This window comes from Ursus maritimus, unplaced genomic scaffold (assembly GCF_017311325.1).
Source record: "Ursus maritimus isolate PB19 unplaced genomic scaffold, ASM1731132v1 scaffold_4, whole genome shotgun sequence".
Classification (NCBI taxonomy): domain Eukaryota; kingdom Metazoa; phylum Chordata; class Mammalia; order Carnivora; family Ursidae; genus Ursus; species Ursus maritimus.
In genome coordinates this window covers 84,345,869-84,361,670 of record NW_024426552.1, presented here as the reverse complement: position 1 = coordinate 84,361,670, position 15,802 = coordinate 84,345,869, and the positions used below count along the sequence as shown (strand labels likewise).

The window sequence follows — 15,802 nt, the reverse complement described above, 5'->3', positions numbered from 1 at the left end:
GAAGGGTTAAATGGTTTATTCAAAGTCCTAACATTCATTATAGAGTCCAGTTTTGATTCCAGGCTACCTGATTCCAATACCCACCTGGCCTCTGCCTATTTTCGTACGACCTATTATGCTAGACTTTTTTTTTTACACATAGTTGAAAAAATCATAACAGGAAAAATTCTCTTGTGACACAAGAGAATTATATGAAAACCAAAGTTCAGCATTTGTAAATAGTTTTATTGAAACACAACCACTCTCATTTTTTCTATACTGTCAATGATCGCTTTTGCACAGGGCAGAGTTAAGCACTTGGGATAGATACTGAACAATACAGAAAAAAAGCAAAGCAAATAACCATCGTCATGGCTGAAATAAGTATAACATTCTATAAATGCATTATTAGGTCTTTTAAGGAAGAGTAAATGAAATCTAGAATACTTAGAATATGATACTGGTAAAAATGAATTCCATGCTCAAAACTTGGCCACATGTTATTATAAGAGGTAAGTCCCCGAAGAAGGCCCATATACCAAAGTAAAGCATTTCCTATTGTAAGTGCATAGATTGGCATGATTCACTACAGCTAGATTTTATTTTCTTATATCAGCCAAACATTTAGAAGCTTAATTTGTCCAAACAAAAATTGTGACTCATGGTCCAAGTTTGAATAAACACATGAAAACATCAAGATTAGTACAAACTCAAAAATTTAAGAACTATACTCATTTATTGTTACCTATTTTCATTTTGCAAATATTTATAATGTTAAGCTCAAGGTACTGTGTTAGGCAAGGCGTCAGATTATGGAATGCCTGCTGTCCTGTGCCAAGAGGTTTGTTTTTATCTGAAGGTGATGGAGAACCATTGAAGACTTTCAGATATGGGAGCGACTTGGGGATTCTAATAGGGAAGTAGTCAGTGATAAAGGGTAGTCCACAAAACCAGAGGTATATAGGTAGAAGAGGAGAATAAAAATGTCACCAAAGATAAAGGACTAGAAAGTTCAAGAGCAAGGATATAATTTGTAGTGTCAAATGCTAAGGGAAGTGTATAAGGCAGGATTTAAAAATATCTATTGAATTGGTCAATTAGAAAGTCACTGGTAACTCCAGTTCCAGAGGAATAGTGAAGCTAAACATTATATTGCAGTGGATTAAAGAGTGAATTTAGAAGAGATGATAGATTATTTTTACCAGAGATTCAGAGGACCAGAGAAGAGACATTGGACAGTCGGTAAGGAAGATCAAAAGACAAGGGTTTTTTTGTTGTTGTTGCTGTTTATTTTCCTTTATTCTGCCTATTTTGGATAAGAAATGCTCAAACATGTTTATTGACTGAGGAGAATAAGCCAGGAGAATTAAAAACAACAACAAAAAGGGTTAAAGATAACCACTGAAGCAGCTGAATGTCTACTGGAGAAAGTCTTGGCAGAGGGGGAAAAGATGGGGCCATAAACACTGACAGAATTTAGATTTAAACAGAAAAGTGGGGTATCCTTTCTTCTGATACTAGAAAGATGAGATTGATGACAGATATAAACCAACCTACAAGGCTGAATGTTGAGAGGGACTCAGCGTCTATCAGAGCTGTGGCCTTGGATTTCTAGATGGAGGAGGAGACAGGTTCATGGACTGAGAATGAGAGGTAGGAGTTGAATGTGGGTTTGAGAAGACCCGTGATTTTTGTAAAACCTACATACTCGTTCTCTTACATTATTTTCCATCTTCTGTTCATCATATGTTGTTGTTCCCAAGATTATATAACTTTGAGGAAGGATTTTGTGCATGTAATTCAGTCACCAACCTCAATCATTGTTTAATTCCCTTTGGACATTCTGTTTGGGATTATCATCATTTTACAAGTGTCTTTTTGTGGTTAGAGAATTCTTTTTTCAGTTTTATGTGAGGTTCAGATTTAAGGACCTTGTTTTTAAGATCTTATCGCGGAAAAGTCTTCCATTTTTAACATTATACTGACCTCTAGAGGAGAAAACTTGAATATCACCAACAAAAGAAAAGCACGAGATAACTGTCCTAGAAAGGCTTATTTTTAAACCTCCAGTAATCCTCATTACCGGAGTATGCATTTAGAGAAACACATTTTTTACCTAAATACAGAATTAAAATAAATAATTGAATTTTCATACATGTCATCTAAAGAATCTCTATCACAATATAATATTTTTGGAACAAGACTGCCTTAGAATTAAGTAGTCATAGCATTCTATTTCACATTTACACAGTGTCTTTTCTCCAAAGAAAGTCAAAATCTTAAACAACAAAACAAGGAAGAAAAAATGTATCCAATTTTATAGGGATATAAAGAAGGGAAGAAAAATGAGAAGTTAGAACAGTCAAGTCAAGTCAAGACTGATTAAAATAGAGTCAGAGAGTTAAAGAGTGGCTTGGAGAACATTCTCTGTCTCCATTTCCTTCTATCCCTCATTTTATAAATAAGAAGTTAGAGGCCCCAAGAAGCTCTCTGTGCTTTATAAACTCAGATAACCCAGCTCCTAGTTTGGTGTCTTCACTGCCTAATGCAACTTCTCTTGCTACAAAGAGAATTGGTAGAAAAGCCATTGAGCGTTCCCCTGACACAAGAGGTGGTCCCAATGACAGTGAGATGGTGTACAAGATGTTAGCATAAGCTTCATGGTGCTCTGTGAAAATGCCACCCAAAGACAGAAATAGGGTCATTCATATGCTTCCTAAACTCACTTGCCTGGCAAAGCCCTTTCCCAGGGAGCCCCCAGGTCCTGAGGAAATCACAGAACTGTCTTACATACTTCTATACCAGATGCCCCTGGAATAGGTCAGAACACTTCAAGTGCCATTTAGCCAAAAGGGCCAGAATATATCATCTTAGTAACATGTTTACATACTCATCTAATTTAGTCTTTTCAACAATCGGAAAGATAAGTATTAATATTCCTGTTTAACAAATAGAGGTTTAAAGGAGTTGAACAATATAGGCTTCACACCAATTTGAAATGGAGAAGCTGGCATCTGAACCCACGTTGTCCCATTTTAAGACTCATTCACACACCTTTCCTTTAGCATCGAATACCTCTCATTGAGACTATTCCAACACTCAGGCAAGGCTCATGACTAGTGGTGATTTGTTTAGAGGTGGTCTTGTTTCTTTTCTTAATGATCCTCTATTTGCTAGATTTGAAGTTAGCCACTGGAAGGATTCCTAAGCCACTGGGTCATTTATTGGTCTTGGTGGAATACAGGGATGACTATTAATATGAAGCCATTTCCCACAGGTATACACCAAGGCTGTTCAGAAGTTTGCCAATGGGAGGTCAGTGTTTCAAAATGATGTCAGACCCAAAGTGAGGCATATTTAAGTAAAAACACAGACTAATTCTCCTTTTCTTTCTCTACAGCCACCAAACACTACACAGTTCATATTCTTGTGCCCAGACTGTTGTTTCCCCTCTCACACATGTGTACCTTTAAATCACTCATTACGTAGTCACTCTGGGCAATGAGGGATGCAGAACCAGCCCTGGGCATGACTAGAAGTGGGTGACATGTTTGTTTCAACTCCCTCCCATCTACATTTTCTCTCCTTTTCTGCCATATAGATACTGTGCAAGTTCTCATAAACCAATGCATTCTGGTCCTGACCCCTATAAAGCCATCTCACAGAAGTTTCAATTAATGCTAAAATGTAAATGGCTGACAACAACATCAACTACTGCTCAATTCAAAAGAATCTATATTTTACAGATGTCAAATCTTTTAGGCAAAAGAAAAAAAAAGATCCATCATTGTGTTTGTGGCTTTTCTATGGAGGTGATAAACCTTACTGACATTTCTATAGGCCCACTGTCTCCCATCATCTCACTAGGGCACAAGGGCTCTATCCCAACACCAAAGATGTTCAGAAGGGTGAAAGCTGAAAGAAGACAGAGAAAAGATAAAAATCCCCTACTCTTCCCCTATATACTTCAGGAAAGAGAATAACCAATATTTACTGAGTGTCCTTTTGTAGACCATTCACTATAATAACTCTCCTGTATATGCTGATCTATCTCATTTTAATCTTCCCTAAAATCCTGTGATAGAGGTGATTTTATCCCCATTGTAATTTTTTAGAACCAAGCAGGTTTTGAATGTCAGAGTTGGAAGTGGACTCAAAATTGTAAAGTCAACCCTATTTTCACTAATGCCACTTATAAGGGAACCAGGGTTTTTTCTGTTAATATACTTGCTTCTGAAAAACTTTCTTAGCACTATCTCCCACTGTACTGGCTCTCGTTTCAAACTGCCTGGGTTCAATTCCCAGCTAAACTGGCATGACTGTGGTCAAGGTACTTAACCTCTCCAAGCCCCAGGCTTCTCATTTGTTAGAAAGGAATAATAATCATACCTACCTTATAGGGTGTTGTGAGGATTAATTGAGATAAACCATGTGAAATGCTTAGCACAGTGACTCAGAAACTTAAATATGACCTTTACTCCCAAGGACAGAGATAGTCAATAGGTGTTTGTTTGTTTTTCCTCACATGCCAACTCTACGTTGAATTGCAATAGGAACACTTGGCAAGAATTTAGAGGAGGCCCCAGGAGAAAGTATGCTGCGCCTGATTCTGCCCTAGGAGCGTGATTAGGACCAAAGGCATCAAGTGTGCAACAAATAGGCCATTCTGAGCATAGGCGATACCAACTATCCCTAGCGTTTTGCGCAAAATGGTGCTTAAAAAAATGAATGATTGAAGTAAATAGATAAATGAATTAAGGAGTCAATATAAAGCCAGGGGGCACCTGGGTGGCTCAGTTGGTTAAGCATCTGCCTTCGGCTGAGGTCATGATCCCAGGGTTCAGGAGACTGAACCACACATTGGGTTCCCTGCTCAATGGGGAGCCTGCTTCTCCCCCTCCCTCTGCAGCTCACCCTTCCTTGTTCTGTCAAATAAATAAATAAATAAATAAATAAATATCTTTAAAAAAAAATAACAAAGCCTACTTAGTACGGATCCATATATTAACTGAACCAAGTCTCAAATGTTCTGACTCCTCTTTCTCAGCCTCCTAATCACAGCTCACAATAGACACTTTCTCTAAAACTTCAATAGGCTTCAGAAGAAAGCTATTAAAGATATGTAATACCTTTCTTGATCTATAGTGTAATAGGCCAAGTGGATTTGCAGGTCTAAAATCCTATGACTCTAAGATTGGAACGTGTTCTACTTCAATCAGCTGCTGCAAGTGGAGCCTGTTTGTGGAATGTTGGCAGTGGTGTCGTGCATAGAAGCAGAACTATGAAGTTCACCCTTAGAACATCAAACACATGGATTATCCACAGCAAGTTTAAGCCAGAGTATTGCGTTTTCGATACCAAAAAATGAAAAACATCTTTTCCAGCCTTCAAGCTTTGTTCTCCACCTCTGAGAGGTTGCTACGTTAGTTTTAGAAGCAGGCGTATATTTCTCAAAAGAGACAAAAGATCTTTACCCAGAAGATATATAACTTTAAGGCTCACGATGTAAAGACCTTAGATTGAAGGGACTTGGGAAAATAAAGGAAGTTAGAAAAGTCTCTTATGAGCAACTTTAGGGAAGATGATTGAAAATGTTATATATAAAAAAGAATCCAGCAATAAACTGGGCTGTTTGGATAAAAAACAAATCAATAGACTACAGCTTTAGTTGTTTACTTCTTTTTCCAAGACCAGGAAAAACCAAACTGTTTGATGTCCATTACCATTCATCCCCTGTACCGTGTGCATACGCCTAGAGGAGGCAGCCATGGGAGGGGGCTGAGGTTCAAGAGAGAAGAATGCAAAAGAATAAACAGGGTTGGAAGTGATCCATCCAGGAAGGACATATACTTTTGAATTCAGAGCTGAGTACAAAGAGATCAGAGTAAGACATACTGTGTGAGCACGAGCCTCATAAAACAGAAAATTATGTGCCATATTTTGTTAGTGACAGAGAAGACCATCTACCAAGACTCAGTGACTATTTTGGGATGGATAAATGTGCCCCCAAATACCTAAAACCCACTTTTCAGAGAAAGCTATAACCTTAGGGTTCCAAGGAGCGCACTTTGGGAACCACTGGTATATTGCTATAGGAATACGATATTAAATTTCTAGTGATATGTAAGTGTAACTACTATTTATGTACTTCTTATGGTTTACCATTCATTTTCATGCACTTTTGTTCATTTAATTCTCAAAATTACCTTATTCAATATTAAAATATTCATTTCAAAGATGGAGAAACAAAAACTAAGAAAGGTTAAAGAACTTGCCCAAAGTCTCACAAGTAATTACAGGCAGAGTCAGGACTCAGGTCTAGAGCTTAAGTTGAAATCCCATACTATTCCCAGCAGTGATGACAGTAACCAAGCAGGAACAGGTTTAGGGCATACACAGCAGCTTTCTTCCAAGGAGTCTAACTGTGTTATGGGCACAGTCTCATTAATCTTTCAGCCTTTCAGAAGGGAGGCAAGAAATTATTCTATTTCCATTTTGCAGCAGTTGTTTTCTTTCTCTTCACATTAGACCCCGAACAGTTTTTGCCATTCCTTCCAGAATGCACGATCTGTAGAACCAACTCCACTGAAGGATCCTTTTGTCTACCGCTTCTGGATGAAGCTGGAATCCTCTGAGTGGCTGAAACAAGCAGGGGACAAATGGGAGCCTCATGATGTTACTGACGACATGCCCCTACTGAAGGGATGCAGCACTGACCTGCTTTAATTAATGGAGTAAGGTCCTGCCTCTGCTGTCAAGGTTCTCCAGGAGAAGACAGAGATCAGTCGGCAAAGTTTTAAATGATTTTGTTAAGAACAACAACTGTAACCCTTTAAAAATCAGCAACAAAGTAAAAGATCCTTAGGAAAATAAAACCCAAACAGAACTGGTTCACAAACATTTGAGGATTCTGCCACTGATAACCACGTGTGCAACAGAGGCCAGTCAGATTGGTCTATGTATTCGGGCAAGCTGCTTCTCATCCCTGGACCTAGGCTCCCCCTCTTTAGAAGAAGGATTCTGATAATTATTCCCCTTGGAGAGCTGTGAAGATTGAGAATATATGTAGTACCCAGTAAATGTCAGGATCCCCTTTATTTCATGTTTCTCCATACTCAGGCTCAACATTGGCGATACTATCACTGAATTTCAGCTAAATGCCTTGGTATGACGATGAGTTTTGCTTCCAACAGCAGCTGAATGAACTAAAACATGGCACGTTGGGGGTAGTGGGGGCAGTTTGCAGTGGTGATGATGATACTTTTTCATTCTCATTTTTGGAATGGAGACTGTGGGCTCGGAGAAGATTTTCTAATCCCTCGGTGCTTTATGTCTAAGATTCTTTAGGTCTCTGAAAGCCATGAGCGTTTGTATCTAAATAAGAATCGGAAGCTAGCCTAGAGATTCTGAAGCTTAAGGAATCAGTTTTCTTTTGTTTGGTCTCCAGTAGGAACAGAAGAGCCTAGCAAATTTTGCAGAATATACTCTTTCCCTGATAGTGCAAAAAAAGACAGAAAAATCAGCAACATGATCTTGAAACCTGAACAATGACCTTCAGGAAATGTCAGAGAGTGGCACAGTCACTGAGGAAAGAGGGGTACTGTTTTGAGTAGGGTTATCTTTCCCCCAAAGCATACTTTGAAACATGAGTTAAAGCAATGACTTTGGGATCATAAAAATTTTATGCCAACAGCATAGCATTCAAGGCTAAAAGTGCTGAGAATGAGAGAAAGTTTAAAATAGAATTATGTGTTTCTTAGGTGTCAAGATACATAAGCCTCCGTCTGACCACATAGATGGTACAATTTCAAAATGTCTGTAAGATGGATTCTATACCATTTATTCCCAAGCTTCAGAATTTTAAATTTTTATTAGCCAGTGAGGTTGTAAATGAAAAGGAGAAACAAGTATGATTGTGGGTCTTGCTGTGACATGTCGTATATATTTAACTCACTTTTCTAAATGGCAAGTGTCTCAGTTCGAAGGAATTGGATCCTATACAGATCCCATAGCAGGGTCTCCTCTATTCCTTTGGTAATATTAGACATTGATCTATACTTAGAATTAATGTCTAAAGATTTCTTTTTATTTATATATTATTAAGTTTTCAAGTCTAGAGAAAACATTGCTGTTTCTGCCTACCTTATCCCCTACAAATGAAATTTAAAATGAGAGACTATGGACTATGGGAAACAAACTGAGGGCCTCAGAGGGGAGGGGATTGGGGGAATGGGATAGACTGGTGATGGGTAGTAAGGAGGGCACGTATTGCATGGTGCACTGGGTGTTATACGCAACTAATGAATCATCGAACTTTACATCAGAAACCAGGGATGTACTGTATGGTGACTAACATAATATAATAAAAAAACACACAAAAAAAGAATAAAAAAAACCCCAAAAAATAAAAAAAAATAAAATGTTAGAAAATACTTCAAAATATATAAATACAGGTGATGTCCATTTGTAAGGCGATGGCTTCAGTGGGAACAGACTTCTCTTAAACCTCAAGGGGCATAATATCTCATTCCTGACTGAAGTCCCCGAAGGCGAAATAGTGTGAATCCCTGAAGGGGAAACTCAGTAGGGAATGGAGGAAAGTATAATATCCATATATCCCCCCCCCCTTTTTTTTTTCATTTTAAACTCTGTTTCTGTTTAGTCAAAAGTCAAAGGCATCTTTCTTACATGTTCACAATTTCTAAAATGAAGAAGGATGAGATAAATTCTCCTTCCTTTAGTTATAACCATGTAAAACTGCACATTCACTGTGATCTTTACATGGTCAGAGGCCAGAGAAAGCACTTTTGGCGCAGGAGTATTTACTGAAAGCAAAGTGAAAAAGTCTTATTTCTGTGGACACTGCGGGTTAAAAGAATTTCAAACCAATAAATACGTCTATTCCCAATTAAAAGTTAAAATTAATCAGAATCATAAACTGGGTATCCTTGGGCACATCATGGAACTTCTCTAATCCTCAGTTTCTCCACCTATAAAAAGATTTCTCACTGGGTTGTTCGAAGTGCTCGAGTGACTGTACTGTTTCAGGCCACCACCAGCAAAGTATGAGCTGCCGGCGCTCTGCGTCCTCAGGCACTTGGTAATACGGATTGGTTGTTAGCCTTTCTAGGTGTGGAGCGCTTTCTCACTGTGATTTTAATTTGTACTTCCCTAATGAATTACAGTGGTGAGCATTTTTTAGGTGCTTATTTGCCTTGCTTAGATCTTTTTGTTGAAGTGTCTGTTTAAATCTTTCATCCATTTTTAAATTGGGTTACTTGTTTTCCTATTACTGAATTTTAAGCTTCCTCATATCTGCCTCCTTATATCTTCTGCTCAGTGTTCTATAATGTGGTTATTTTTTTATTGAGTACAAGGAATTCATTAGATATTCTAAGTACTAAAAGCTTTAAATACCTTCTCCTAGTCTGTGAATTCTTTTTCATGTTTGTAAGGTATATTTTGCTGCGGTTGAAAACGTAAGTGAATTTATCAGTCTTTTCCCTTGTGTTTTATAGTTTTTTGTGTAATATTTAAGAATATTTTTTCTACCCCAAATCAAAAAAATGTTTTTCTTATAAAAGTCTGAGCTCTTTTTTCCACATTGTATTATTTAAATCAGCTATTTTTTTTTATGTTGGAAGGTGGAAAATTAGTTGTATCTTTTTTTTTCCATATGAATAACCAGTTTTTACAAACTCTATTCATTTAACTCTATTCACAACTGAACTCCTATCCTATTTTTGTCCTATGTCATTTCCAGGTTCTCCCTTCTGATCCATTTTTTACATTTTCTATGACTATTTCAAAATTACATAGTCTTAATTGCCTTGGATAATGTCTTTCTAATATCCCTACCTATCTTTAAAATTATACTGGCTTTAGTGAGCTTTAGACTAGAATGTTTCCTTGAAAATTATATTATAGATGAAATTGCCTAAATTTATACTGTTTATCTTGGATATTAGTTCCTAAACTTTTAATTATGAAGTATTTTTACATTCACAGAAAAGTTGCAAAATTAGTACAAAGAATTCCCAGTTCACCCATATTCTCCAAATGTTAAAATTTACCATGTTTTCTCTCTTCGTGTGTGTGTGTATGTATATATATAATCTCCACAAATACACTAATTTCTCAACTTTTTGAGACATAATGCATATTTATACCCAAATATTTCAGTGTTTCTTTCTAAAAGTAACAACACACTCTATTATCTGGCCACAGGACAATTATCAAAATTAAAAATTGACATTAATACAGTACAATTATTTTGTACTTTGTTTTCCACACTTTGTTCAAATTTTGCCAATTGTTTCATTAAAATGTTTTATGGAACAATGTATTAATGTGTGGACAGGAAGATAGTTTTACTCATTCCTTCCTCATCTTTATGCCCTTAACTGCTTTGGTGGTCTTATTCAAATGACTAGAATCCCGAGCTCCATCTAAATGAGAGGAGTGAAAACAGACATCTTTGCCTTGTTTTCAAACTTGGGAAGAAAGCATTTATCATTTCTAGGTAAGTTTAATATTAGCTCTGGGTTTTTGCTGATATCCTTTATCAGAATAAGGAATTTCACTTCCATCCTTAATTTTCTAAGTGTTTTTACCATAGGTAAATTTTGAATTTGGCAAATGCTCTTTCCTCCATTAGTTGAAATACTCATATGGATTTTCTCCTTTATTCTGTTAATATCATGAGTTACATTGGTTGCTTTTCACCATGACAAACCATTTTTGCATTCATGTGATAAATGCCACATGATATATTAAAATTAGTACCCTAGCGCTGCTCATTAAATTTTGTTAAGAATGTTAAGAATTTTTGTGGCTAATTTTAGGAGAGACAGTGTTCTTTAGTTTTCATTTCTTGCAATCTCTTTGCTTGATTTTGGTTAATACCATCATACGGCCCTTGTATGGTGAGTCGAAATTGTTCCATACTTTAAAAAAACAGTGTAGAATTAGAATTATTTGTTCATTAAATGTTTATTTGAATTCACTAGTGCAGGCACCTAGGCTACAGTTTTGTCAGAAAGTTTATAGCTAGTAATGCAATTTATTTAATATAGAGCTATACTATCTACCATTCAATTTATTTCTTCCTGAGTAAGCTTAGGCAATTTGTGTCTTTCAAAGAATTTTCTCATTTCATTTAAGGTCTCAAATTTGATGGATAAAGTTGCTCAAAATATTCACATATCACCTTTGCAACAGCTAGAAGTTCTAGTATCATTTTTATTTGAAATATTTTCTATATCCCCTTGTGATTTATTTCTTGACCCATGGATTATTATGTTGTTTTGTTTCCAAATATTTGATGTTTCTTAAATATTTTATTATTGATTTCTAATTTAATTCCCTTGTAGATAGAGAATATATGCTTTATGATCTCAATCCATTTCAATTTATTGAAACTTATTTTATGGTCCAACATATGGTTTATTTTGGTGAATGTACCATGGATTTTTCTAGAGTTATTGAGTACTGTGTTCTATAGATATCAATAAAGTCAAGACGGTTTATAGTGTTGTTCAAACCCTCTAAAGTTTTACTAACATTTTTGTCTAGTTTTTCCATGAGTTTCTGAAATAGAGGGTTTTAATTTCTTTAATTCTGTTGTTTTTTGCTTTTTAGGTTTTAAGTTTCTATTATCAGGGTCATACACATTTATGACTCATGAATTTCTAACAAATTGACCCATTCCCATTATGAAATATTTTTATATTATTAATACTTTTATGTTTAATATTATTCTTAGTTCAAGTCTATTTCAACTAATGTTAATAAAGCTACACCAGTCATCTATGTTCTTGTTTTGTTTTGTTTTTATTTTTGTGTAATTTTTTCCATCCATGTAGTGCTAACTAACCATGCAGTGTTATATTAAAGTGCTTCCCTGGTAGAAATAACTGGATGTTGTTGTCGTTGTTGTTTTTCCTTTGATAATCTCTGCCTTTTAACCGGAGCGTTTATTCTATCTCTATTGGAATCGGTTAGATTTAGGTCTACCATTTTATTTGTTTGTTGTGTGTCCTTTTTCTTTCTCTGATTCCTCATTCTTGCTTCCTTTTGGTTTATTTGTATGTGTTTTAGAATTCAGCTTCTCAGTTTTACCCCCTTGCGTTATTTTGAATGGTTACTCTAGGAATTATAATGTACACTCAGTTTTTCTCAGTTTACTTAGAGTTAATATTGTAGAAACTTTGCAAAAATACAGATCCATTTATCCACCCACACACCCTCTACCATCTTTTATATAATTTCAACATCTGGGTCATCTCTAATGTATCATCTGTTGTTTTTTGTTTGTTTGTTGTTTGTTTTTTTTGAGATGTGGTCACATTTTCTTCCATGTGTAGGCATGAAGTAATCTTAGACGGTATTCTGGAAATTGTGAATGTTATGTTGTACACTCTGGATTCTATTATATTGTTTTAAAGAACATTGTTTCTGTTTCAGAAGGCAGTTAACTGGGTTAGAATCATATCGTAAATTCTGATGTGTCTGGGGAGCTGGTAGCTTAGGTCTCAGATCAATTCTCTAGCTTTAAGACACAAGCTGCTTTCGGTTTTCTCTATGCGTAACTGCCTCAGGAATCGACGGGAGACAGGCTGAGTTCGAACACAAGACCTGGGGTTTCCTTTCTCTAGAACTTTCCTTTCTGGCATCTCCCCTCATTTTCTGATCTCCCTGGTTGTCTTGTCTTCATTTGAAAGTACCTATGGCCAGAAGAATGGTAGCCTGTCAATCACAGCTTTGCTGTTTTTGCACTGCCAAGGCATCAACTGTGACCCCCCTCAGGGCAAAGCAACAAAATCCAGGACCTCACTCCCGGCCAATCACTTGCTACTAGTTTCTACTCCGATCCAAAACCTATCTGCCGTTATTCAATCTGCAGAGCTCTCAGTAAATTAGTTTTATTGGGTTCAAATGTTAAAGCTGTTATTTGTAAGAGAATCAACTTTTGAGGCACTTACTCCTCCAAACCAGTAACCCAAAGTCTCCTTACTCGCTGTATTTTTCTCTCTTATTACGGGAAGGGCCTTAGAACATTTGACTCCAGTTTTCTAATTCCAGAATTATATATCACTAAATCATGCATTCTAATTATCTATGTGTTTTAAACTTCACAATGCATTGTTCTTATTGTTTTATACACTTAATATTAATTCACATTTACCTTCTTATTTATTCTTTTTGATGTATTACATTCTTTATTACATTTCTGAACTTCTGTTTAGGATTACTTTCCTTCTACCTAAAGAAAATTCCTTAGTTTTCTAAAGAAAATTCTTTAGTAATTTCTTCAGTGTTGGTATACTGACAAGTTTTCTCATATTTTGTTTTTCAGAAAGTGTCTTCATATTACTCTCACTCTTAAAGAATATCATCAATAAATTATAACTCTAGGTTGACAATTATTTCAACACTTTGGTGATAGCATTCCCTTGCTTCTAGTCTTCATCATTTCTATTGAAAATTCAGCTATCATTCTGAATATTGCTTCTTGAAAATAATATATATTTATTTTTTTGGTTAAGATTATCTCTTTGAATTTGATTTTCAAAAGTATTACTGTCATGAGCCTCCATCTGTTTTCTTTTAAAGTTTCCTACTTGGGATTTGTAGGATTTCTAGACTCTATAGCTTAACTCCTTTCTTCAATTTTAGAATTCTCAATAATTATCTTCTTAAATATTGTTTCTGCTTCATTCTCTCTCTTTTTATTCTGGGATTAACTTATACATAAATAGACCTACGTATTATCTTTTCTTTTTTTCTCTTACTGATATGTCCTGTTGTTTTTATCTAATCCAGTTCACCAATTCTTTTTGGCTACTCTGCTGTTAATTCCAACTACTGAGTTCCTAATTTTGGTTATGTATATTTTTCACTTGTAGAATTTCTACGTGCTTCTTGCCCAATTACCCACATATCCTACTTTTACAACAAATATCCTCATACATCAATTGCTATTAGATTTGCTAACAGTTTGCTCTGTAGATTTTTCTATTAGAAAAAAAAATATTTTTGTAAGTACTTTAAAAGTCAGCAAATCTCCATTGTTTTATTCTATTTCATTAATTTCTACTTTAATTATTATCATGCTCTGTTTTTCCATAAGTTTGACTGATTTTTTCTACCTTTCTGTAATCTTAAACACTTAGTTCACATATTTTTGCTGTTTTTCATTTTATAAAAAAGTTTAAGGCCACAGATTTGTCAAGATATTATACCCATGTTTTTTGGGGCGCCTGGGTAGCGCAGTTGTTAAGCGTCTGCTTTCGGCTCAGGGTGTGATCCTGGCGTTTCGGCTCGAGTCCCACATCGGGCTCCTGGGCTGGGAGCCTGCTTCTTCCTCTCCCACTCCCCCTGCTTGTGTTCCCTCTCTCGCTGGCTGTCTCTCTGTCAAATAAATAAATAAAATCTTTAAAAAGAAAAAAGATACCCATGTTTTTAATTCCTAAGATAATCACATTATATATCTTATTTTTTTTTTTTAGATTTTATTTATTTATTTGACAGAGATAGAGACAGCCAGCGAGAGAGGGAACACAAGCAGGGGGAGTGGGAGAGGAAGAAGCAGGCTCATAGCGGAGGAGCCTGATGTGGGACTCGATCCCAGAAAGCTGAGATCACGCCCTGAGCCGAAGGCAGACGCTCAAATGCTGTGCCACCCAGGCGCCCCTATATATCTTATTTTTATGCTAATTTCCAAGTACTCTACAATTACAATTTTGTTAATTTACTTTTTAACTTGAGTTTAGGCTAAGTTTAGAGTATATTTTTCCTCGTTTTTCAGACTCAACTAAAATATAAAAATCAGTTGCAATTTTTGATGAGCTATTAAAAATATGTTCTTCATATTCTGACACTCCTGACCTATGACTACACACAATAGGAATGAGATTTGGGATTATTTTCTAGAAGTAAAATGTATCATTTTGGTTAAAGGATAAAATGTTTCATTCAACCTTTCACCCTCAAGAGCTGTTTTTAATTTGCTTTTTTATACTGCGTGCTCGTGGGGAAGCTGTTTGCCGTGTCAGTGAATGAGCTTAGAAGTAGACGTGAGTGAGCTCCGAAGTAGATCCCCCTACAGTCGAACCTTGAGAGGATTGCAGACTTGGCCAGAACTTTGACTACAGCCTCGTCCAAGACCCTGGAGCAGAACCACCCAGCTAAGCCACTTCAAGATTACTGACCCTCACCATCTATGAGATAATAAATGTTTGTTGCTTTAAACCACTAAATTTTAAAGTAATTTGTTACACAAAAACAGATAACAGGTATGCCTCCCATTTCTTTTTGGTGAGCATCAAATAATAAAGCAAACCCCAATGGGTAAGGTAGTGTAACTGAAAAAGAGAATCTGACTAAACCAAGTTAAAACAAAATATGGTGAAGACTCAATTGTCTATAAGTAGAGAAATGGAAGATACTCATTTCCCCAGAGGAGATGATGAGAAACCTGGCTACCTGCCCCTGTGATCAGGAATAGAAGATCCAATGATGGGAACCAGAGGGGATGAATGGCACTTGGTGTATAGTCTATGACCCCCCCCCCCAAATGCTGCTCTACACATAAACCAAATTCATGGTCATGGCCTCATCTTCCAGTCCAGCATCTCAGTGAGCTGTATCATAGAAGGATCTTTGGCTTACTTACAGACTCCTGATTGACATCTGCTCTACAGTCGGGCTTCAGGTTCATGGTAATGCTGCGTATTCCAATCTGTTCTATCCTTACATGTATTTAGCACAAGGAATTATAGTTTTAATTCCATCCAAAAGATAAAATTTCTGTGTAGGATAT

General features: G+C 36.2%; 1 pseudogene; it reads left to right on the top strand.

Annotated features, from left to right (window-relative positions):
- The window catches only part of LOC103676197, a 75,402-nt pseudogene that overhangs the window by 860 nt on the left and 58,740 nt on the right, over positions 1-15,802 (top strand).